The following is a 26762-nucleotide window of genomic DNA, read 5'->3' on the forward strand; positions in this document are numbered from 1 at the left end:
AGATTACACTCCAATTGCCAATAAACAAGGTCCAAACGTATGTAGATAAATAATGTGCTTATAGGCACTGCAGCTTCATTTCCTATCACCCCGTTGTAGGAAATCAAATTAGAATCACACAATAAGTATCCTACTGAGTTTTTATTCTCCAGACTACACTTTTAATTTGTTTTTTTTTCTTGAATTTTATATGCTTCACTGATCATTTATATCCAAACTTCTTTCCTTCCCTTTATTTGTTTTTCTTATGTGATACAGTTATTAAATTGATTATTCTGAATCATGGAACATGGAAAACTGTGACTCATTTTTTTCTCCTTTCACTAGAGCTATTGCTTAACTATATATACTTCTCCTCAACCTATATCATTGCTTGATTATTGAAAGAACTATTAGATTTCAAAACCCTTTATTTAGAGGTTCTGGAAATAAAGCCCCATCTACTTGCATGAAATGGAAACTTTGGTCAAAGTGTGGCCAGCTATTTAGGCACACAGTCAGGGATAGTTCTGATACTGTTCTTTCGCATAGAGCATGATTGAGTTGCTAGCCTTGGGACTTCTCCTTTGATGTTGGCTTCTTTCTTCCTTTCATGTTAGAACATTAGTTTCAGAGGACTTGCTATTTTGAATCATGAAGAACTAATGAATGCTTTGCACCTGATGTTAAAAATCTTTAAAGGTTATTCAAATAAGTGTTTACAATATTTAATGCATTTTTTTTGTTTGACTAGGAGATTTTACCTTTTTGGGGGGAAGGATGGTACTCTCTTTAAGACAAGATTACAGTAGTAATTTTTCCCTTTTTTTTTTATTTAAACTTCTGAGTACATTAGTATAGGGAAGTACCAATGAGGAAATTCTATCAAAACAAATTGGAAGCTGTAACTCAAGTCTCAGGGAATTTCCCAGGCGTCTTAGAGGTTAAATCATTTACCCAGGGACACACGGCCAATGTGTGTCAGAGGTTGAACTTGAATCCAGATAGCCCTGGCTCTGAGAACTATTCTCTATCTGCCATGGTATGGCTGTCTCTCTGATCATTTCATAAGAGGTTTAAAAAAACTATCATTTAGCGTTATCTGTGTGGCAATGTACATAGCATGCTGGAACAAGATTTAGGAAGATACACATTCATGTCCAGACTCAACTATTTACTCATTTTATGACCTTGGTAAAGTTAATCTATCTGCCTTGTTTTATTCATCATTGAAATGGGCACAATAAGAGAATGAAAAAAATGGAAAATGATATAGGTGTAGAATGAAATGTGGGGAAAAAAAGCAGAAGACAAAAAAGGGGATTAAGAGAGGCAGACAAAAAACAGGCAAAGTCAGAAAGTAGAAAGAAATACAGAGATAGGGACCTGCATGCAGATGGAATAAGATCAGAAAGAAAGAATGTGGAAATTTAGAATAACAGTAGAAAAAATAGACTTGTTTTGATAGAATTTCCCAGGAACTCAAAGATCTAGATTCCTGAATTTTGGTTTTAGATGTATCACTTAATAGTCATGTGATCATAATTTATTCTTTCTAATAGGATCCATTAATGACTTTTAAGTACAGTACCCAAAATGTGTGTATATGTATGTATTTATATGAGAAACATAGATGAACACTTATTTAGCCTACCTATTTTCCTTAAGAAAATGTTAAATTCCAGATCAAATTCCTTATCATCTCTGAAAAAGTGAAAACAAGGGAGAAAGAGAGACATTATGGATCTTATATGTTCAGAAAACATATGCTGAAAATTATTATGTGTAATTAGGAAAATAAAATATCTTTGAATAATATTAACACAAGAAAATGGTTAAAAGTATATCATGCCCCATCCCTTTACCTCCTTAAAATGCATGGCTCAAATAGTCAATATTTTTGATACTAAAGTATTTACTATAAGGAGAAATGAGGCTGTTGTGAATGGTGTGGGGATGGGGAGACAAACTCATTTAGCTAGATTATTCTATCATTCATCCTTCTTTTTCTCCTTGACTTGAGCATCATCATAATTAAAGGAAGATATCTCCATTTACTTTCTGAATTGAGGAAATTACTAGGAAAACAAGCAGCTAAATTGTTTCATGCTTATTTAACACCTAGTTGAGGACCACTTACCCCTGTGATCCTAGTCTCCCCATTAAGCATGATACATAGTGGCCCAGCTCCTGTTAGATGGAAGCTATTATCATTTACTATTATTAGGTTGATGAGCAAGAGCTTTCAATTAAACACTTTCTGATTAAATAATATCCACTCCATTCAGATGTTTTTGTTAATATTCAATTTGTTCCTGTCAAAGAAACTTGTTTCCAAACTGATTCCATGTATTTTGAAAGCATAAAATAATCTTGGGATTTCACTAATAGGAACAATTCAACCAGAAAAGAAGAAAAATATGAGAAAGAACACAAAGGACAATACAGCTTCTCAAATAAAATTGTTCTGAAGAAAACCAGGAGTTAATGTGCATAATTAATTTTCTTGTTTTATTTAGATACGTGGAAACCTGGGGAAAGGAGCATCCCTTATTGTCATCCAAAAAATAAGTGACTACTGTTATTTAACCATTTGATAAGTATTGGGAATAGAACAAAAGTGAATTGGGCACAACTTCAAGTTTAAAATGTTTTCTTTTTATTATTGATGCTGAAAAATGTCTTTTCTAGTCCTTTGATAGGTAAGGGACTGTTCATAGGTTTGATCTGAAATAGTGATTTTGGGAATCTTTTAGTCTTTAAAAAAATCTACTGTATTCTTCTGAAATATAAAACTACCAAAAAATTAAGTCTCAATATAACCAGTACATGAGGAGAGTTGATATGTCATATGGTAGAATGTTGATGGGATCAGGATCTTCACAGGTTCTTTGTGGTTTATATCATTTTAAAATATCTAAGAATTTCCTTTTGCAATGGATTGACATCAGTGAGATAACATAACTACTTTTTTCTTAAGCAGGATATTGTATGCATTTCACTAGCCCTAGTAATATTTTTTTTCTAATTTGGAGACTGTGGTTGAATATACAGTCTGGAGAAGATTCAGGGTAGAGGGGAACAATATTCTAATTTGGACAGCTTTACAACAAAGCTATTCCAGGATTCATGACCAAAGGGAGAGAAACTATAGAACTTCTGGCATATCTGAAGCCCAACATGTTGGCAGTTATTTTAGCAATTTTGATTGCAATAACTTGGGATTGAAAGGCTTCACCATCCAATGAGCTTCTTAATATGAGGTACAATTCTTCTTCTTCATATGATTATCCATTACCCATAATTGGAAAAGTTGAGTTAGAAAAATTAATTAATTAACCATTGTTAGGGAAATGTCATGGTACTAGTGATCTGATTACTGTTTTAGACACACACACATACACACAAACACACACTTTAATTATTCTACCTCCTCCCCACATATTGAGCTCATTATTTGGAAATATGTTTCAGAATACAAACTTGGGTCTATGCTGTTGTTAAGGTGCCCAAAAGGACCAGGGCCCCCAAGGAATTCCCCATCTACAGTATCTGGGGTTGCTTTCTTACCTAACATTTTATATGGATGTGCATTTTACTCTCCTCACAGTTCAACCTTTTACCTAGGGACACATAAGTAATCCTTCTATTACAAAATGAGAAAGAGAACATGACATTAACTTTAATCTACCTATGGATGGCAGAAAATATTCAGAGGACTGATCTGACTTGGTTGGAATTTACAAAGTAGTAATTGTTGATAAGAGGTCTCCCTAGATTAGGCTAATTAGATTATTTTCTGAGTGAATGTCTTTGAGGTTCATCAGATATTGTCTATCAAATAATAATATCCATGGGAGAAATTCAAACAATTGCTAATGACTTTGAACTCCTGAATGAAAAGAAATGCAAGATCCTACCTATTAAGTAATCTAGCCATCACTCAGGGAGATATAGTAACATTTAAAAATTAAAACACTTACCTTATGTGTTGGAATCAATACTAAGTATTGGTTATAAGGCAGAAGGGTATTAAGGGCTAGGATGTTGGGGCATGGCTCTATCCACTAAGCCATCAAATTGCCCCCAATATATTAAGTTTTGCTAAAGACAACGGTCCATTTTCTAAATATTTCCTCCAAAGCCTTAAGAGAGAATGATATTTAATTTTATGTTATCAATAAAATCAAATGGAAAACAATTATGCATCAACCTTTTTTCCATGGACTGTAAGAAGATGATTCTGAAAGATTCTACAGAATTTGGCTCTAAAGATAATGTAATATAGTGCCTATAATAAGACACAGAATAATAACAGGATGAAAATCTTAAGAGGCATTTTAATTTCATCACAGATTTTCCAAGGTAAACATTGAAACATTCAGCTGATGATATTTGTCTCAACCCAAATATAATTTAAGTAATTTGCTATATAGCAGTATTCACAAGTCAACGATGTTCATAATAGAAGGTATACTGATTGCCCTTGCTATGAAAAATATTCCAAATTATAATGAAACTTCCCTTTATTCTCAATCAGTGTAGCTTGTCAAAATAGTTTCATTTTCTAAAAATGGATATTAACCTTGGAGTATTATGACACCAATGAAGCAAACTGTTTACTCTCTTCTAGAATATTTTCCAGTTCAGTCCTCCTCTAGAGAAGAGTTGTCCTTGAATGATTTATGGTGAATTTTAAGACCATAATGAAGAGCACAAAAGTATCATTGAAACTCTACATAATATTTATCAGAAACTTACATTTAATCAAAGAACATCATTTCTTCTGAATGAGCTATTTATGTCATGTCTTTGCCAAGGCCAAGATGATGAGTATAGATTTTGAAAGAATGTATGTAATAAATGTAAACATGAGCAAGTGAATACACAAAACTTGCATGTGTGTATAACAATTATTTCAAGAAAGGAAAAGCCTAAAATTATTAGAGGATTTTGTCAGAAGGACAAAAAAATTACATTTGAAGAAAAAAACAATATAAAGTTAGCACCTCTGCTTTGGGGCAGATGGTAAAATGTCAACAGATGCTCAGTTTAGGGGAATGATCTTCAAACTGGAAATAGTTGAACAAGTGGGGAATTAAAACCCCAAAGAATAAGACATAGTATAAGATCACCTTATTCCTTGAACAAAATTTAAATAAACTAGCCAAGATCAAATACATCACTAGACACTAAAGGAAAGTTGTAGGAGTGATCACTGCATTGACATTCACAATTTTAAGGAATCATGGAAAAGGGGAACTGTACTAGAAAACTGAAGATGGGAAATGGCCCAGTTTTTAAAGAGGGAAAAACATAGACTTTAGAATCCATAGACTGGTGAATTTGCTATTCATAATAAGCAATAGTTTAGCATGGGTTATTAAATACCTTATATTGAAGATTCATTATTTCTACCACATAATTAGGATACTATTTACTATTCACTAATGGATTTATCCAAATTATCCTCTTTTAAATATAATAGTTGTGATAACTTTGAGTTAACTTGAGTTTATTAAAGGACAAAATAAGCCCATAATCTCTTTAAATATGGTTTCTAGATAGTAATGTGATAAATTTCATAATTCAATGTATTAAAATTTGAGGCATTTGGGGAAATGTCACCCTTGATATCCTTGTAAACAAAACAGAGAAAATGAGAATAGGAGTTGATAGGGTTAAAGTGAATCCTTAGCTACTTGAAGCATGATGATACTCAGTGAATGAATGAATGCAAACATAATGTGAAGTTATAATGGTGGCTTATTGGGTTCTTATTCATATTATGTTTCAGTTATTGGAATTAATTTGGAGAGGAGATACTATAGTGGATGAGGAAATGTGCTTAGATGTAAAAAGATTTTAAGTCAAATCCCAGCCTTTCTATTTACTAACTCTAAGATCATATGAAAAATATTCGACTGTCTTTATATATAGCTTTAGTTTTCTCATCTGCAAAATGAGGTTTGGACCAATTGACATATAAGGTTCTTTCTGTCTTTAAATACTATAACACTAAAATATTTTCATGAAATGTATGGATGTTGCAAACTTATAAATATAAATTAGTACATTGGTTCATAAAATATGTTTCCAAAAAGGGCTTTCTTTAAATTTAAATATTGACTTACATTTAATATGATTAAATTTTAAGGGTATAAATGTAAAATCCTATAGTAACATTTCCTTAAAGAAAATATGTTTTTTTATCTTCCATTCATTTTCCAAATATATCTTTGCCCATTCTTTCCTAAGGAAGCCAAACTTAGGAACGAATATTTTTAGGTGCAAGATTTTATTTTATTTTAAATTTCATTTAATTAGTCAATTTAGAATATTTTTTCATGGTTACAAGAATCATGTTCTTTCCCTAACCCTCTCCTGAGTCCCTCTCATAGCCGATGCATAATTCCACTGGGTTTTACATGTGTCCTTGATCAAAACCTATTTACATATTATTGATGTTTGCACTAGGGTTATTATTTAGAGTTCCCAATCATATCCCCAGCAACCCATGTGATCAAGCAGTTGTTTTTTCTTCTGTTTCTACTCCTATAGATTTTCCTCTGAATGTAGACAGTGTTCTTTCTCATAAATCCCTCATAATTTTTTGGGATCACTGCATTGCTACTAATAGTGCAGTCCATTACATTCGAGTGTACCACAGTGTATCAGTCTGTGTTTATAATGTTCACCTGGTTCTGCTCCTCTCACTCTGCATCAATTCCTGGAGTTTGTTCTAGGTCACATGGAATTCCTCCAGTTCACTATTCCTACAATAGAATTCCATCACCAACATGTACCAAGATTTGTTCAGCCATTCCCCAATTGAGAAGCATCCCCTCATTTTCCACTTTTTTGCCACAACAAAGAGCGCAGCTATGAACACTCTTGTACAAGTCTTTTTCATTATTATCTCTTTAGTGTACAAACCCAGCAGTGGTATGGCTGGATCAAAGAGCAGGTAGTCTTTTAGTGCACTTTGGATATAGTTGCAAATTATCCTACAGAATAGTTAGAACAATTTACAACTCTACCAGCAATGCATTAATGTCCCAATTTTGCCACATCCCCTCCAACATTTATTACTTTCTTTGCTTTCATGTTAGGCAATCTTCTAGGTATGAGGTGATACCTCAGAGTTGTTTTGATTTGCATTTCACTGATTATAAGAGCTTTAGAACACTTTTCCATGTGCTTATTAATAGTTTTAATTTATTTATCTGAAATTTTCCTATTCATGTCCCTTACCCATTTATCAATTGGGGAATGGCTTGATTTTTTTGTACAATAGATTTAGCCCTTTATGAATTTGAGTATTTAGATATTTATGAGAGGTTTTTGTTATGAAAATATTTTCACACTTTGTTGCTTCCCTTCTCATTTTGGTTGTATTAGTTTTGTTTGATTAAAAACTTTTAAATTTAATTTAATCAAAATTATTTATTTTACATGTTGTAATTTTTACTAACTCTTGCTTGGTCTTAAAATCTTTCCTTTCCCAAACATCTGACAAATACAGTATTCTGTGTTCACCTAATTTACTTATAGTTTCCTTCTTTATATTCAAGTCATTCACCCATTCTGAGTTTATGTTGCTGTAGAGTGTGAGATGGTGGTTCAAACCAAATCTCTCCCATACTGTCTTCCAATTTTCCCAGCAGTTTTTGTCAAATAGTGGATTTTTGTCCCCAAAGCTGGGATCTTTGATTTTATCAGAGACTGTCTTGCTGAGGTCACTTACTTCAAGTCTATTCCACTATTCCTCCTTTCTGTCTCTTAGCTAGTCCATATTGTTTTGATTACCACTGCTTTATAGTAAAGTTTGAGATCTAGTACTGGTAGGCCGCTTTCCTTCATATTTTGTTTTTCATTATTTCCCTGCATATCCTTAATCTTTTGTTCTTCCAAATGAACTTTGTTATTTTTTTTTCTAATTCAGTAAAAACATTTTTTGGTAGTTCAATCAGTATGGCACTAAATAAGTAAATAAGTTGGGGTAGGATTGTGATTTTTATTATGTTAGCTTGCCCTACCCAGGAACAATTAATGTTTTTCCAGTTATTTTGATCTAGTTTTAAAATTGTGTGGAAAGTGTTTTGTAGTTGTTTTCAAATAGTTCCTCTTTTTGTCTTGTCTTCCTAAGTATTTTATATTTTCTAGAGTGATTTTAATTGGAATTTCTCTTTCTAATTCTTGCTGCTGAGATGCATTGGAAATATCTGGAAATGCTGATGACTTATGTGGGTTTATTTTGTATCCTGCAACTTTGCTAAAATTATTGATTATTTCCATTAGCTTTTTTGTTGATTCTCTAGAATTCTTTAAGTAGACCATTATATCATCCACAAAGTGTGATAGCCGGGTCTCCTCATTGTCTATTTTAATACCTTCAATTTCTTTTTCTTCTCTAATTGCTACTGCTAGTGTTTCTAGTACAATTTTAAATACTGGAGGTGATAATGGGCATCCTTGTTTCATTCCTGATCTTACTGGGAATACTTCTAGTTGATCTCCATTGCAGATGATGTTTGCTGATGGTTTTAGATAGATACTGTTTATTATTTTTAGGAAAGGCCCTTCTATTCCTATACTTTCTAGTGTTTTCAATAGCAATGAATAATGTATTTTGTCAAAGGCTTTTTCTGCATGTATTGAAATAATCATGTGATATTTGTTGGTTTGCTTGTTGATGTGGTCAATTTTGTGGGTGGTTTTCCTAATATTGAACCATCCTAGTATTCCTGGTATTAATCCCGCCTGATCATAATGAAAAACCCTCATGACTACTTGCTGGAGCTTTTTTGCTAATATTCTTAAGGTTTTTTGCATATTAAATCCTAGTGTTCTAGAATTCAGGCTGTTAGGGGGTGCATACCTTTTAAGCTGGGTCCTTAGCTCTGTCCTATTGTTAGATTTAGTTTTCAGTCCCCTAGAAGCATTTTGTTTTTAATCAATGAGGAAGGGTTTTCAAAGGTCTGAACTTTCACTGCCTCTATGCCACCATCTTGACGTCGCCTCCCAGAATGAATAATTTTTAAAAGGAGGTAATTACCTCCTTAGCAAAAAATAAATTTTGTTTGACTATTTGTACAATATTTTATTCTAATAGTTTACCACCTCTGCAAAAAAGGGAAAGTAGTACATTTTTCTCCTTCCTTCTTTTGGGATAAAGTTTTCATACAATTAAACATTGCTCAAGTTATGTGGTTTTGTATTTTTCTTTTCATTTACATTGATGTATATGTTTTATACACACACATACATATAACTTTATTCAAAAAAGTATAGTATCTAGAATTGATCCTTTCCTTATTCTCTTCTTGAGTGTACTACTTCTGGATTACTCTCTTCTTTTATATGAACCACACAAGGGATGCAAATAAAATGAAACCTCTTACTCATGGCTGCAAAATCACATTAAAAGAGTAATGATGAAAGGAAATGGCAAAGATTAGTGATTGTTATAGGTGACTTTTTATTGCCTCCTTGCTATACTGTCTTCAAACAGATGTATGTCTCTTCCATCCATAAAGATCTTCAATTATCTTTGCTAGGCCTTCAAGCTCTCAACTTAAGTCATTCACACCTCTTTTCCATTTCATTGTGTTATAGAATGTTATCTACATTAATTGTCTGCCACTTACATTTTAGTTTCTCACAATCTAGCTTCTGACTCTACCAATCTTTTGAAATTGCTTTCTTCAAAGTCCAGCTATGTCTTAATTGCCAAATCTTAATATCTTTCCTCAGCTCTGATTCTACTTGACCCCTCCACATCATTTGGTCTTACTATCCATGTCCTGAATTTTCTCCTTTGGTTTATATGACATTACAATGTCCAGTTTATCTCCTTCCTATTTGAATGTTTATTCTTAGTTTGCTCTGCTGGAACATCATATATCCTCCACTGACCTAGTATGACTGTCCCTCAAGATTTTTTCCACTTAGCCATCTGATGTTATTTCTCTTTTACTCTCTTAATGATCATATTAGGTTCAAATGGATTCAACTATTTCCTATATGCAGATAAATGCCAAATCTATGAATAAAGCCATACCCATTTTTCTTTGAATTCTAGGCAAGAATCATCAGCTGCCTTATATTTCTCTTTTTTGTATATTCCCTTAGGAACTCTAACTCAACCTGTATAAAACAAAACAAAACAGACATTGTTTTGTTTTTCCCTTTATACATACATTTCTATTGAGGAAACCAATATCATTGCCAGTCACTCATCCTTAAAAGATTGTATACATGACTGACCTTTCCGTCTATTTCACACTCTATATCTCATAAGTCATCAACTTTTATTGATTATCCTTATATATAATATATGTCAAATCCATCTTATTCTCTTAACCCCAAAAATATCTAGTCTAGTTTCTATACCACATTTCTTCTGACCTGGAGTATTTCCATTATCTTTTAATTTATACTTTTCTTTCCAATATGCCCTGTCCTTCTCTAGCCCATCCTTTTCTCTATTTCTCTAAAACCATATTGACTTTGAATTGTGTTATTGCAATAATTTTCTTTTGAAGTGCTTTCAATCATTTAAAAAGGTATCATGCCCTACAGAAATCTTCCTTGATGTTTCCTCTTGGTAATATCCATTCTTTTCCCATGATATCATGTATTTGTTTAATCTTCAAAATATATTCCAACCCACTATAATATAAAGTTCTTCAATAAAGAACTATTTCTTTTAAATCACCTTCCAAATTCCCAGTGCATAGCAAGGAACTGTGTTTGTAGTATGTCCTTAATGAATGCTTCTTAAATTTCATTTTTTAATGAATTTGAATTATTTAGACTTTGTTTTGTGGCTCAGGAGTAGTCTTGATATGAGGCAAATGTGTTAAGTACCAAGAAAACAGAGAATAAGAAAAAGGACTGAAATGGAAAATGCTACATTGAGAATTAATGACTTTCTCAATACTAAAAATGTTTATATATAGGTTATTTCTGAAGCAACTGGGCAAATATTTGAACATTATAATAGTCCAACCTGTGTGACATAAATATTTAAGAGGTTCCTCTTCCACAAATATACATCTAAGGATGTTTTACATTTAGATTAGATATAAAGAGGCAAGAAACTTAATCACAGTTTTAGGTGACCTTGGGTTATAGGGTATGCTTCAAAAGATATTCAGGGTTAACCTCCAAAAAGAGGTACTATTTGTACTTGAGTACTTTTCAATTAAAATCTGTTGTATTGAAGATTCCTTTCCATTACAAATCAGACAAAACTACTGAGACCTTATTCAGCTTTAATATTCTATAATTCTAAATCACTCCAAACAATCATAACTTCAATATTTTTATTATGCACCACCATTTTTTTTCATTCTCAGGATTATCTATGAGATGCCAACTAAATATATCATGGTCTTACTAGCAAAAGGTGAAAAGGAATATAACCAAAGCTTTATGAATACCCTGCAAAATATATTGAAGATTGAGATTTTTAATTAAGTATAGTTTCTTTTTAATCATTTCCCTATATGCTTCCCATGGTTTGATTATTTGTGAACATCTGTTTTTAGGATACATGTTAAAGAGAAATATTGTATTTGTGCAAACATATAATTAATCCTAGGGAGAACCTGCTCAAGAAATACTAAAAAGTACAACTTGAATGAAAGTAGAATTTAATGGAATATAGTAGAGGAAATCTTTAACTTTGTTTCCCTTAAAGACTATTATTACTAAAGATTGTCATTACTTCCTGAGAATTGAAATGTTATATTTTTAGTTCTGAAAGTATTGAATGTTCCAAAAGAGATTTATGTGAATTTGAAGTTTACTATTGCTCTTTTGTGTGCTTATGAAGTAGAGAACAATAGAAAATCTTATTTTAGCTGAAAATAACTTAAACTTATTTAGTACATTAATATTTGCAAAATTCCTTATTCATATTATTTCATTCAATCCTTATGCCAATCTCCTAGGAGTAGGTGTTATTATTATGACCTTTTGGCAGAGAGGAAATCATGTCTCAGGGAGGTTAAATAATCTCTCCAATTTCAAATAGCTAATCACTGTCTGAGACATGATCTGAAATAAAGACTTCCTGAATTCAAGTCCAGAACATTAACCACTATGTAACAATTATTTATAACATCATTGCTCTGAAATTATCCATTCATATTTGAAGTGATGATACAAAATGAGGTTCTTTCTAACTCTGAATAGTTGAAGCTATGTTCCTATGTAATCAGATAAGCATATACATGATAATTTTAAGAGTGAGTGATTGCTCACACCTGAGGAGATTTAAAAAAGGGTTCAATAAAAAGGTCACCAAAACTCAATATCAGTGACATATTTAGTTATCTGTTATCCTTAGACTATGTCATTTTCTGGGCAAATGTACCCACTGATGATATTTTGTGCACATGGCACAATGTCTTAACCAAACTTCATATTATTTTCCAGTGTCTCATAGTTCTATCAACAATAGATATATAATGAGTACTTATTAAAGTGATTTGCTTGAAAATCAGAAGGTATATCTAGAAGACAGAACTAGAAAGTTCTGAATAGGATAGTTTTGGGCTTTATGTAAGAGGAGAAAAAAATTCTGATAACACTGTCCAAAAGTAGATTGAATTACCCTGAGAGATAGTGGATTGCCCTTCTGCAGAGGTCACTAGGAAAGGTGAAATGGCACCTTTTCAGAGATATTCTAGATGAGATTTATGCATAGTTATACCTTGGACTCAATGGACTAAATGGCCTCCCTCTGAGGTTCCTTCCAGTTCTGAGTGTCTGTGATCCAGTATAAATTATAAGGGATATATAAAAAAAGATGCTTCCCATTACATTTGTTATTGCTAATCAGGCAAATCAGTCATGTCTGACTCTTACTGACCTCATTTTGGATTTTCTTGCAAAGATACTGGAGTTGTTTGCCATTTACTTCTTCATTTCATATACTTTATACTTTAGGAAACTGAGGCAAACAGGTTTAAGTGACTTGCTCAGGATCATACAGCTAATAAATGTCTGAGGACAGATTTAAACATGGGAAGATAAGTCTTCCTTACTCCAAACCCAGAGATCTATCCATTGTACCACCTAGCTACTTTCCTATCCCACAGAGTTCATTAAATTCATATTTTTATTATAAAAAAGTTTAACTTTACCTTAGCACTCTCCTATTTACAGCCCTCAGCTATGTGATACAGTGGGGTATATAAATGAACTGTAGAGTACTAACTGTCTATAGAAGTATAGAAGCATTTGAAACATCATGCTTTTGCTTTTGAAGCAGATTTTAATCCTAGTGTCTTGAGAACAATTTTAGATTTCTCATTTCCAACTGCTAGCAGGAAATCTGTGAATCTCTTTTACCTTAATTGCACCTCCTTGACACCAATTCACACATTCTTGGAACAGATTTCATTATAAAGCAAAGGCAGACATGTAAAAAAAATCAATTAAAAAATTAAGTGTTCAAGTACTTCTCTGGTGCACCTCTATCCCTATCCAAAGTGCTTTCTCAAAAGGCATTACCTGTACTTGATGCAAGGAACTGTTTTACTTTCAACTGAGTACCTCCAGTTGATCAGGTTTTCCTAATGATTTCCCTATGGACAACTTTGTTTACTAAACAGTTTAATTTTCTGAGTCCCTTTCTATTTGGTAAGCAGCAGAGCCTGTACACCAGATTCAGGTGATGAATCACAAATAAGGGAAAATGTGTAGCCAGTTATTTTTAAAACACAAAGAAATAGCCAAGTAGATCTCTACAAATAGAACATTTTATATTCAAGCGTCACTCATTCAAATCATTGCAATCATTCCAACCCAGTCCCTTAAAGATGGACGAATCAGAATGTATTTTATCATTTTCCAAATATTCATGGCTACTCTTAGACGCAAGAAGAGTTCATTAAATTTCAGCAGTAGTTATGGGGAACTTTTAAAAAATGTATTCTAAGGCAAAACTGTCAGATGCAGATAGAAGAAGCCACTCAAATGTTAATAAGGGTCACTATGGGTCACATCTTGAGTTGTAAAACCACATATAAACTAGGTTCTAATTATTTTATTTTGTTAAATATTTCACAATTACATTTTAATCTGGTTTGTGATGTAATTTGGAGTGTTCAGTGTGTAGTGGCAATGTAGTCATTGTTGGCACTTTTAACGTTTATGGTTTTAGATACTGCACAAATAGAAACCATGGGAATACATGCTCTATAGACTGATATGATTTCTACTTTGTTACTTTCAGACTCTTCCATTTCATCCATATGATTGCTCCCTTGAATATTGGAGAAAATAACTTTTGCAAAATGGTAGGAAGTTTTGAGAGATTGATGTTGCCAAAATATAATTTTATCTAACTAAATGTCATCTACCTGATGACATACCTGCCCAGATTTGGGGTAGTGTAATGAATAAAGCTTTCAACGTGGAGTCATAAGGAAATAAGTTTGAATTATATAACCTTTTTAATAGATATAACATCTGCTAGCAAATAGCTTTACTGAAAGCCTCTCAAGCATGATAACATACCAGTAGGGGTTTCGTTTTTTTTTTTTTTAACTAAAATCATCTCTACAGTTTTTGGAAGCATCAGAGCCAGACTTTTTTGGAAAGTTTTGGTTCACACTATATAGAAAGTGAAGAGACTACCTGCTTTTCAGCTAAACTTCTAAAGTTTTCTAGGGAGGAAATCATAGAGGACCAAATGAATAAGATGGTAGATTTGGAATTAGAAGGAATTTTAGAGCTCATTGAGTACAATTCCTTTATTTTTTATGATGAAACATTCATATTGACATCAAGTGACTTGCCTAGAACCACACATTTCTTCACAATTCTAAGTGCTGACTCTATTTACCATTGTACAGTGCTTCTCTCCTTTAGTTATATTTTTCCATGATGCCATATCATGGTCTCCAAGTAATTTATCATGGTCTTCCACTGAAAGGTATTATGGAAAGAGCACTATGAGATACATGGTTGCTATCAAGACTCAGTTCTGTGACTTACTGTATTATATTAATGAAGAATTTTAACCACTGAGATCCTCATTTTCATTATTTTTAAAATGAAATGGTTGAACTGGATTATTGAACTAGAATGGTTGAGCTAGAATATGTACTAGCATCTCAACTTTGAAGGTGGTTTTAGAGATTAATTAGTTCAAAGTAGATCTAAATAAAAATCCCATGTATAGTATTTGTGATCGATCTCTCTCTCTCTCTCTCTCTCTCTCTCTCTCTCTCTCTCTCTCTCTCTCTCTATTTCTCTATCTCTCTATCTTTCTTTCTTTCTTTCTTTCTTTCTTTCTTTCTTTCTTTCTTTCTTTCTTTCTTTCTTTCTTTCTTTCTATCTACCTATCTATCTATCTATCTAGTCAGCTTTTACTAAAAGATTTTAAATCATAAAGCCACTTTCCCCCCAAGGGAATCCCTTCCTCCCCATCTTTTTTATTTTGATAGCTAAAGTTATTTGGAAGTTTTTTTCTTCCTTCTATTCTCCCTATATCAACCCCTATTAAGAACTTATCCATTATTCCTAGTCTTGGACTCTGATGTAATGAAGTCTAATTCAGCTTTCATGATAATAATTTAATTAATTTTAAAATGCAATTATCATGTCTTGCTTATACATCTTCTATTCTTCCAGCTTAACATTTTTAGATCCTTCAACAAATATTCCAATTATATGGTGTCACTTAGGCCTCCTATTTACACTAAACTGTATATCATGTTGCTTAATCCTCCCTAAAATATGATATCCTTAAGTGAATATAAACTGCAGATGGGCCTTGACAAAGGCAAAGTCTTGAAGAATTATCACCTGTCTCATCTTAGATGCCGTGCTTTTAATCATGCTGCCTATCAATTAATTGAGCTCCAAAGTCCAGTCTTATTCTGACTTTCTTTGATTCTAGAGATCTGGAAAAAAAATGAGCTTTTCTATAAGTACCTCTCAGACAAATAAACAAAAAAAAAATGTCTTGATCTCCGCTCAGTATGTCTACTTATAATAAATCAATCACATCATTTTTTTTCTTGCTTGTGAGTTTCCAAAGGAAAAGTTAACCTGTCATCATACTTTTTTCATCTGTGCATCAGCCTAGACCTTTTCAATCTCATTGACAGCCAGTATCCTTATTAAAGAGTTATGAGCCCAAATTAAACAAATACTCATAGACATTTCTAAGGCAGGCTTTGAACAATAATCTTTTTTTATCTGCTTAGGATATGACATGATGAAATCATTGTACCACCTCAAGAAGAGAGGTTTATTCCATTGACATGTGTTCAATGGTGCCTTGTGAATGACATATTTTGGTGAACATGTGGTTGATTTACAGTCTTCCTCTCGGTAGAATAATGTTAGTATCATATAAACCAATATGACATATATTTTATGTGTGTGCATGCATATACATGCTTATATACACACATATTAAGCTAAATTGATAACTATTCTTTACAAAGTCCTTTTACATTTATTGAAAATGCCATTGTCCTTAAAAATGAGACATTAGGCCCAGAGAAGGTAAATGACTTACCCATAATCATACATCTAATTAGTGATAGACTAATTAGTGATAGACTTTAGGACTTTATCATCTTCTTCTTTTTAAACCCTTACCTTCCATCTTGGAATAAATACTGTGTATTGGTTCCAAGGCAGAAGAGTGGTAAGGGCTAGGCAATGGGGGTCAAGTGACTTGCCCAGGGTCACACAGCTGGGAAATGTTTGAGGTCAGATTTGAACCTAGGACCTCTCTAGGCCTGACTCTCAATTCGCTGAGCCCCCATGACTTTCTCTTTTTAAGACTACTACTCCAAAGGGAATCAACCATAAAGCAAGGTACATTCCAAAGAAATTCCAAAATCTCTTTCCCTCTGAAAGCAAAACAATTTTCAATAAGGAAACATCAATAAAAGTCATCCTAGCACGAAATTATCTGGCGTTCTGCACAATAACTTGTCTGCTCATTTACTAGCCACAATGCAACAGTTCCAGACTTGCAGTTTCCTCATGCAAACACTCCCTTGACTTGTCTAAAAATTGCCTTCAGGTATACCCAGCATGAGTCAGACTTTTTTCTTTTTATTTTGCTCAATCTTCTCCAGGCAATAAAAGGATTTTGCCATGCATTTCAATCAAATATTTGAAATTCATTCATCAAATTATGATTACTTCAGTAACAGTGCAAGTTTGTAAGAAACCATCTATTTGCTAAATTTCCTTTCTACCCTCTTGCCTTCCAAGAATTTTTGCTTTGTAAATCTCGAATTGGCAAAACTATTAAAGGACTGAATCCTATTTTTTAAAATAAAGAATGCCTAGTCCCAGTGTTTATGCATTAATTAAGTAAATAATAGAAGTAAATAGCCTGAATGTATGAAAAATAGATGAATGAATGGAGGGAGGGAGAGAGAGAGACAGAGAGGGAGGGGGTAGGGAGGGACAAAGGGACAAAGGGAGGGAGAAAGAGAGAGATGGGGGGAGGGAGGGAGGGAGAGAGAGAGAGAGAGAGAGAGAGAGAGAGAGAGAGAGAGAGAGAGAGAGAGAGAGAGAGAGAGAGGGATCTGCCAATGGAAAATAGGACCTGAATATCCAATTCATAGAAACCAATATTTCAACACTTTTTGTATTAGTCATGTTCCTACTTCCTGATATGCACACACTTCATATTTATAAAGAATTATTTCTTTTTCTGTATTTATATCAAATCCACTTAAATTCACATTTGATTTTAGAAATTAATTTTCTTGAAATCCACTCTCCACATTCTACTATTTTCCCCTTTAAATATCATGTTTTAAAATTTGAGTTTTCTATTAGTTTTCATCTTGCAGTTTTCGTTTTTGATAGGGATGAACATAGAATACTCTTTAGTTAGTCAAAGAATCTTATAATGGAGGGAACTATAGAGATGATCTCACAGGTCACAGAATCAGTCAACTCGTCAACAAGTATTTATTAAGAATCTATAACCAAGACACTACTACTACTACTAAGTTATGGGGATGTAAAGAAAACAAAATAAAAAACAAACAAAAAAAAACATTCCACCTCAAACACAGACCCCACCCCTAAGGAAGTTCATTCTAATGAAAGATACAATATGTAAATATATGATATAAGATATATAATGTTCACTGTATGTAAAAGGTCATCTCTAAGAGAAAAAGTACTGGCACCTGGTACAAACCATGAAACTTTACCATAAGAGGGAGAATTTGAGCTGAATCTGAAAGACATTAGAGGAAACTAAGAGATACAGATGAGGGGACAAAGCATTCTAGGTATATGACAGTCAGGAAAAAGGCAGGAGATGGATCATGGGTCAAAGATACAGACCTGAAAGGTACATCTGAGAGTGGTTTCTATTATACAATGCCAACATTTTACTGATGAGGAAGTGAGACCTTCAGAGATTAAACAATTGCAATGAAGGTAATTCAATTGAATTCAATAAACAACTTTATTAAATGTTTACTATGTGCCAGGTATTATATAGGTATTGGAAATGCAAAGACAAAAAGAAAACAATTCCTAACTTCAGGGAGCTTATACTCTGCTTCAGTAGGAGTTGAGGTGGATCAAATATGTACATCCACACTAAAATATAATATAAATGAAAAATAAATATATATTCAGGTTGCCTCATAGTATAACACATCATATTTTATAATAATGTGTATTTAATATAATAAAATGTAATATATGTTATATAATAAATAGTGGTTATTATTATTTTTTAAAATTTTAAACATTATTTTATTTGGTCATTTCCAAACATTATTCACTGGAAACAAAGATCATTTTCTTTTCCTCCCCTCCCCTCCTCCCACCACCTTTCCCTCTCCCATAGCCGATGCACGATTCCACTGGTTATCACATGTGTTCTTGGTTCGAACCCATTTCCCTGTTGTTAGTATTTACATTAGAGTGTTCATTTAGAGTCTCTCCTCAGTCATATCCCCTCAACCCCTGTAGTCAAGCAGTTGCTTTTCATCGGTATTTCTACTCCCACAGTTTATCCTCTGCTTGTGGATAGTGTTTTTTAGATCCCTGCAGATTGTTCAGGGACATTGCATTGCCACTAATGGAGAAGTCCATCACCTTCGATTGTACCACAGTGTATTAGTCTCTGTGTACAATGTTTTCCTGGTTCTGCTCCTTTCGCTCTGCATCACTTCCTGGAGGTTGTTCCAGTCTCCATGGAATTCCTCTAGTTCATTAATTCCTTTTAGCACAATAGTATTCCATCACCAACATATACCACAATTTGTTCAGCCATTCCCCAAATGACGGGCATCCCCTCGTTTTCCAATTTTTGGCCACCACAAAGAGTGCAGCTATGAATATTCTTGTACAAGTCTTTTTAAATAGTGATTATTATATAAATTTTAAGGTTTAAGTACTTTACATTTGGTTCTCATCTCATTCCCTCTACTTTTATAAGCTAATATAAAATGAAATCAAGAGATTGAGTGACTTGCTCTGGGTTACCCAGGTTATAAATATCTGAGGTAGAGATTTCAACTCAAGTCTTTCAAATTCCAAGTCTGGTATACTATCTCTTGTGAATCCTGGCTTTATGAAGTGATAATCAGCAATGCCTAGGAATTAAGATGATTTTGGTCAAAATTTTAAAACTCATGATAGTAGTAAGTATGGAATATTAACTATAGACACATTGAGGAAATGAAAGTAATTAAAGGCCCAAGGTGAATTTGTTTAGCGTAATGTCTCCACAAGATAAACTGTATGTAATGTGAATTTATTCTTCAGGTATGCCCTGTTTCCACAAAGGCAAGATGATCCTTATAGTAATCCTTATCTAAATGGGTAGAAAGTTGGCAAAATTGATTGATTTCTCTATTTTAAATTTTCTCTAATGGAATAGTATAAGCATGCATGTCAGTTAGCTTAGATATTAATTGACTAAGCTACATATCCTTCAGTATCTCAGGGGCAGAAGTAAAAATAGTGGTTGAAGAACCAATGATTCTTTTTATAACTAACATTTTGAAGACTAGTAGAGAATGGAAGGATAGGTGGTATTCTTTCATCTTGTAGCCATAGAGAAAAAATGTTAATTTGTTTTTCCATCTAATACTCAACAGAGACTTCTAGTTAATTTTCATGTAGTAACCTTTTTCATTATGATAATCTGTTCCTTCCTTTTGAAATTATTTTGTCCCCTGTCCAGATGGTTATGAAAAACATCATGCGATAAGGCTGGTGTCAGAAGTCATTATGTTAAGCTTGGTGTTCTTAAATGAATAAAAGGGTAGGCAATTTTCATTATTGCAAAAAGAAGAAAAATTCCTTATTGGATCAATGTATTTGAAACTAGAAGGGAACTTACAGGTCATTTAATTCAGTGCTCTCACTTCTTAAAAGAGAACAAACTTTTAATCTGACGTAGTCAAAATGATCATCAATATTACAGACTTAATTTTTAAAAAAATTAATAGTATGTATTTCCAGGTATTTCATCTCCTCTCTCTCTCCTCCTTGCACCTTAGAAAGAAAGCATCATCTGGTAAACAGAAATGCATAAATAATATTGTTTGTATTTCCATTTTTTAATTCATTCTCTATAGGTGGACATTCACAAGTTGTTCTTCAAATGTTAAATCTGTAGCTGCATATGATGTTCTCTGGTGTTTACTTATTTTCCTCTTCATTATCTCATGCAATTCTTTCCAAGTTAAAACATTTTTTTCTTTCTTCTAGCACAGTAGTATTCCATCACAATCATATACTACAATTTATTGACAACCCCTTGATTTCCAGTTCTTTGCCACTGCAAAGAAAGCTGAAATAAATATTTTGGGATATGTAGGTTCTTTTCTTTCTTTTTTCCCTGATCTCCTTGGAAAACAGAGCCAACAAAGGTATTGCTGGATCTAAACGTGTACAGTTTTATAAATCTCTAGGTGTAACTCCAAATTCTCTCCAAAACACTTAGATCAGATCACAGTTCCACCAACAGTGTATTAGTATCTTTATTTTTCCACGTCCCATTCAACATTTGTCGTTTTAAAGATCTTATGGGTATGAGATGATACCTCTGAATTGTTTTGGTTTGCATTTCTCTAATCAGCAGTGCCTTAGAGCATTTTTCATATACCTCTATATGGCTTTGATTTCTTCAAAGTTACCCTTAACACTTTCAATATTTCAATATTCAATAAGAGGTACATTTAAACAACCAAGACCACCTTGTGATGTATTTTTGTGAAGCATTATTTTTTCCCACTTTTTTCCTTCTTGACACCACTCTAAAACAAGCCATGATCATCTCCTTCATGCAGGTTTCACTCATCTTGTAAATAAAAGCAATTTATTTTCTTTGGATATCACATAGATTAGTATACCTCAGTTTTGCTCTTTTAATGATTTATTGTTGTTGTTTAGGGATTTGTTATATATTCCCTACCCACTGATAACTACTACTGTTGATATAACATGATAACATTGTATTATTACTGGATAGAGCCATCAGTCAATATACATTTATCAGTCATCTACTTTGTTTCAGGAAGTGTGCTAAGTACTGAAGATATAAAAAGAAGCAAAAATAAACTCCTTCTGCTCTCAAAACTTCACAGTCTAACAGAGGAACTTAAAGGCCCATGACCCAAACTCTATTACTTCCTACCTCTGACAGATAGGAGCATTGTGACTAAACAAATCCGTTTATCTCTAATTTCTTTAGGCAATTCCTTAAGAATAAAGTAGACAACTTGCTGATTGACCTTGTTGAAGGTATTTATTTTGCCATGAGCTCTCATCAATATCTAATGATGTTGTGAAATAGTTTCATTCATATCCAACTCTTCTTGACCCCATTTGGGATGTTCTTAGCAAAGATACAGGAAGGTGAGGAACTGGGGCAAACAGGCTTAAATGACTTACCCAGAGTAACAGACAATGTTATTTAGAGATTAGATTCGAACTCACTTCTTTTGGACTCTGAAACCAGATTTCTCTGCAGTCTGTTATTTGTTCATTCATCCATTGTTTGTTCCTTCATTCCTTCTTTCCATCTTTATGTCCTTCCTTCCTTTAAGACATTCAGGTTCCTTGTGCAGGGAACTGCTGGTGGAAAAACTCCCTCTATCACATGAGGCTTATGACTATTTTACCATGTAAAATCTTAAAGAGTTTCCTGAGGCACTTAAGAGTTTCCCTTATCTACCACTTAAGAAATCACAGATTTAAGACCTAGCTCTTACAGGATGCTTTCTTCACAACATCCAGAAGCTTGATCATGTAGCACAGGACTGAGCAGTTAGTTAGTTATTTTCCAAATGATGAAATCCATTCAGAGAAGTTGTAGAAACTGTCAATAGTCACATTCTTATCAGTCTTCAGAGATAGGATTTGAATCTATGTCCCCAGATTCTTAAATATAGAATTTTTAAGTCTCTTTTATCTTCTTTCACAATAAAAATAAACAAAAGAACAAACCTGTGTGATTTCTTTGTTATAGGAAGGCCTAGATAAGTAAACACCTACTAATAAAGATGACCAACTTATAGTTTTAGGGAGTTCTCTGGAAAGCTGAGTTAAAGTGACTTGACTATGGTTACACAGCCAGTATGTGTAAGAGGCAGGAATTGAAGACATGTACTCCTGCCTCCAACAATATTCCATCTAGCTATGCTAGCCTATGCTGGCTTTAAGGTAGCCAACTAGATGCTACAGTGAACAGTTTTAAATCATGTCTTTTTTATGAATATATCTATACCTATGTATATGTATATATATGCATGTATATGTACATATATATATATATATATTCCTTATTATACATATTAGACCCTGGAAAAGTCACTTACCCCTGTTTACCTCAGTTTTCTCCTCTGTAAAATGGGCTGGGTAAAATGAGTATCCCCACTAAGAAAACCCCAAATGGGGTTTTCATTAAAATTTGGACATAACAAAACGGACTGAAGAGCAACAATATCTCTCAGAGAGTTTGTTGCTTCAGCATTTAAATCAATTAAGTGAAGAAGTTAAGAACTCAATTTACATAATGGAATGTATCATTTAAAGTGCTTTTTGTCTAATTTATCCACATGTATAAATGTTTCCTCTGACCCTAACTAGTTTTGTAAACCTTTGAAAGTCATTTATACTCACTAAGCTTGAGGCAACTCCCTAATATTTTTCAACTAAAAAATAGCAAACCACTACAGTAGCTTTGCCAAGAAAATCCTAAATGGGGTCACTGGAGAGTTGGAAATGACTGAATAATAACAACAAAAAATCTGAAGCAATTCCCAGTACTTTTTATCTATGTCACAGAATTGTATGCACCTAGTTTATAGAGGAAATCTATAGACCAAGATAATTTATACCCATGCTGAAAAATTCTAGGTCACTCTAATATGTGTGCCTACTTAACTAAAAATTAAATTGGCCTTAATATGGTAATAAATCTGGCAGACAGACTAAAGTGGGGTTTAGATACTTGCCCCAAAGTGTACACAATAAGACATGAATGTGGCAAAGCCCAGATCATGGAAGCTGGTAAAATGACCTGGTTTCTCAAATCCTAATGAATAACTGTTCTTGTTTAAATACTCAGTATAATAATGGGTGCCAGCCTAGCACCAAGGGGGGGGGGCATCTCTGAGAGCAGTAGGGAGATCCATTTAATAGAAATCAATGAACCTCAGAGCTCTGGTCCGAGAAGGGCTTAGGGATTTGGGATTTGCAGGTAGAAAGAATTCTCCATACATAATAAAGATGAACTCAGCCTACATTCCTCCACTAAGGATGACCTTAATGACATGAGGATCCAAAAAATTCAATGCACCTTGAGGGGAGAAATTCAATTAAATAATCATTATTTTCAATCCACCTCCCCAGCTTAGAGAATCAGCATGTGGGTTATTACAACACAGAAGGGGAAAACATTCTTGAATGATGACAAAACAAAGGCTAATAATAGGATAATGGAAAAAGTTGGGGGGAAATGACTTAAAAAGAAATGGCAGCGGGACTGAGCTGACAAAGCAAATCCTTTGCATAAGGTTAAGATCATGGCACAGTTTGGGGAATTTTCAAGACAGAATTTACATACACAGTGAAAGTTAGGTGAAAGCCTTACTCTCTCTACTGAGCTTTTATTTTGGATGTTTAAATATATGAGATAGCTACTTTTAATTCTGCTTGAGTTGGCATATGTGACAGAAATGCTAATTATAGTTATAATATTAAATAGCACCTTTGTTGTTATTCATGTTGTCTTTTTGTAATAGCTTAACTAACATGCAGACTTATTCATTAATATGTAAGATGCTCATATGTAGGCTAACCCATTAAAACATTTAGGTATGGCTTATTCTAATAGCCCACAGAAGAGGCTCTTGGGTGGACTATGGCCTCATCTTCAAGGTCCAGCCCATCTGGGATCTTTGCTTAGAGAAGCTACTAAATTGTCATTGGAACACCACACATTATGATTATGATTACAGCATTCAGAGTGGAATTTTAGTGCTCTGTGTCTCTATATCTTGAAATTACTTTACATTCATTACATATTAATATTATTCAAATATTATATATGCATATATATAATACAATTACTTTGTATTTCTTCATCCCTGTGAATGCCATTTGTCTTGCAAAAGATTCCAAGTTTCTTGCTAGAAGGGATGGTTCTGGTTTTTATCTTTGATTTCCTAGTGCCTAAACCAGTGGCTCAAAAAGGGGGAAGAGGGAAACACTTGCGATTTGATGTAACACCAATTAAAGAAACTCCACTCTCCAGATGAGAAATCCTCTATAACTAGATTATAATCTTACAACTTCACTTTGAAGACAAATAGGTTATTAAACTTGTTCATGGACAGACATGTATACATAGTATACAAGTCTACATGTATACATAATATGTGTATACATAGTATACATGAGAGGCAGGAGTGGAGCTAGATATTTCCAATTCAAGAGCAATCAGTCCATCCACTTCGCTATCATCTACTCTTGCCTTTTACAGAAACATCACAGGCAATGAATATTTGTTGAGCTGAATAAGTTGAATTTTTTTTTCTTTTACACTCATGGCCTATAGTAGGTACACATTAACCTTCCACTTGGCCACTGTTTGAGGTTCCTGAAAGGTTCATAGAATGGATGGTTAAGGTGGAAAGGACAAGATGGAAATAGATCATCTAGCCACCTCTATCCTCCTCCCTTTCTACAGATGAGGGGAATGAGGCACAGGATGGGTTGGCAGACTATCTCCATCGTCCTGCAGGTAGGATTTAGCAGAATTGAATCTAGACTTTGGATTCCTAGTCCTCATTCCACTTTGCCATACCTTCCCTCTTTCTATTTCTCATGCTTAATGCATCACTTTTATTTCAAAAGAATGATGAATACAGTGCTGGGAGACTGGCCTCACATCTTAGAATCAGAGGATTTTCGATATGGAAAGGACCTTAGACATCTTGTTGATGATTCCATCTGGAACACACATTATCAACAGAATGCTTATCATTCACTATTTCCCTGCTGTCGACTCTTTCAGAAAACAACACTTTTGTTTCTCATAGAATCCTGTCCCGAGTACATCAGGCACAGTAAGTGCAGCTGCATTGGTGAGAAGCTTGCGGATCCTTGTTGTCAGCGACTAAGTCTGCCATCCACCTAACTCAAACACGTTTAATTTTGAGTGTCTTCACTGATAACACAAAGGACTTTCTCAAGCCCTGTATGTCATGGCAATAACACACGTATGACTGACAGATCCTAAAATTTTGCCATTGTTCAATCGATTCTTCACTTGGCTACAAGGATGATGAAAATTAAGAATAAAACATCAGGTATATCTAGTGCTTCTGTGTCAAACACATTCATATCGCACTATGAATATAATTCATCAAATGCAAAAACTCACCTGAGAGGTTGGGTATTTTGGAGGGCGATAAGAGGAGTTGATGTGCAAATAGACCAAGATAATAACAAAAATAGCTACCTGAACCATTCCAGTGAAAAACTTAAATTATCAAAACAACAGGATTCCAGAGTATCTGTTATTCACTTCATGCAGAGATATCATGTAGCTGTTTATCTTCAAGGTAATAAGCGTAAGTTGCTAAAAGATAAAATAATTTGTGGCCATGTTTTAAATATTATTTTGTTTTCTTTCAAAATCCTTTGCTTCCCCCAGGAGCTCTAGAAATCCACATTGAAAAGCAAAGTGTGTGGTGCACATAGAGGCTGGGCACGAATCCAAGCATAATAGAAAGTTTACTCAAGCAGACTTTGAGGATTCAAACACCAGAGTCATTAAAGCACTTCTAGATGTCATTTTATTGATATATAATTTCTGGCAAAGAATTAGGTTTAACATACGGTTATTTCATTAATAAATTTCATTACATATATATTACATACATATATGTGAGTATACATATATGAACTCTATTTACAATTATGCGTATATATACCTAACCATGTGTGTATATATGTATATATACACACAAATATGTGAATATATGCCTTATTACATATACATGTACTTATTAATTCAATAAATACTTATTAAGTACCTATTATGTTTTAGGTATTGTGCTAAGAGATGGAGAAATCAAAAGAGACAAAACACAGTCCCTTACCTGAGGGAAATAAAAATCTAATAAGAGAGATAGTGTAAGAGTGTGTGTGTGTGTGTGTGTATGTGTGTAAAGCAATAAACAGAATAAATAGGATATAATTAAAAGAAGGTAACTGTTGGAATTAAAAGAATTAGAGGA

At 33.5% G+C, this 26762-nt stretch overlaps 1 protein-coding gene across 2 annotated transcripts in view; it reads left to right on the top strand.

The window, feature by feature from the left end:
* Positions 1–26762, top strand: part of NRG3 (neuregulin 3) — a 1175669-nt gene that overhangs the window by 456172 nt on the left and 692735 nt on the right. The gene's annotated exons all lie outside the window — the stretch shown is intronic.

Source organism: Monodelphis domestica, chromosome 1 (genome assembly GCF_027887165.1).
Source record: "Monodelphis domestica isolate mMonDom1 chromosome 1, mMonDom1.pri, whole genome shotgun sequence".
NCBI classification, from domain to species: domain Eukaryota; kingdom Metazoa; phylum Chordata; class Mammalia; order Didelphimorphia; family Didelphidae; genus Monodelphis; species Monodelphis domestica.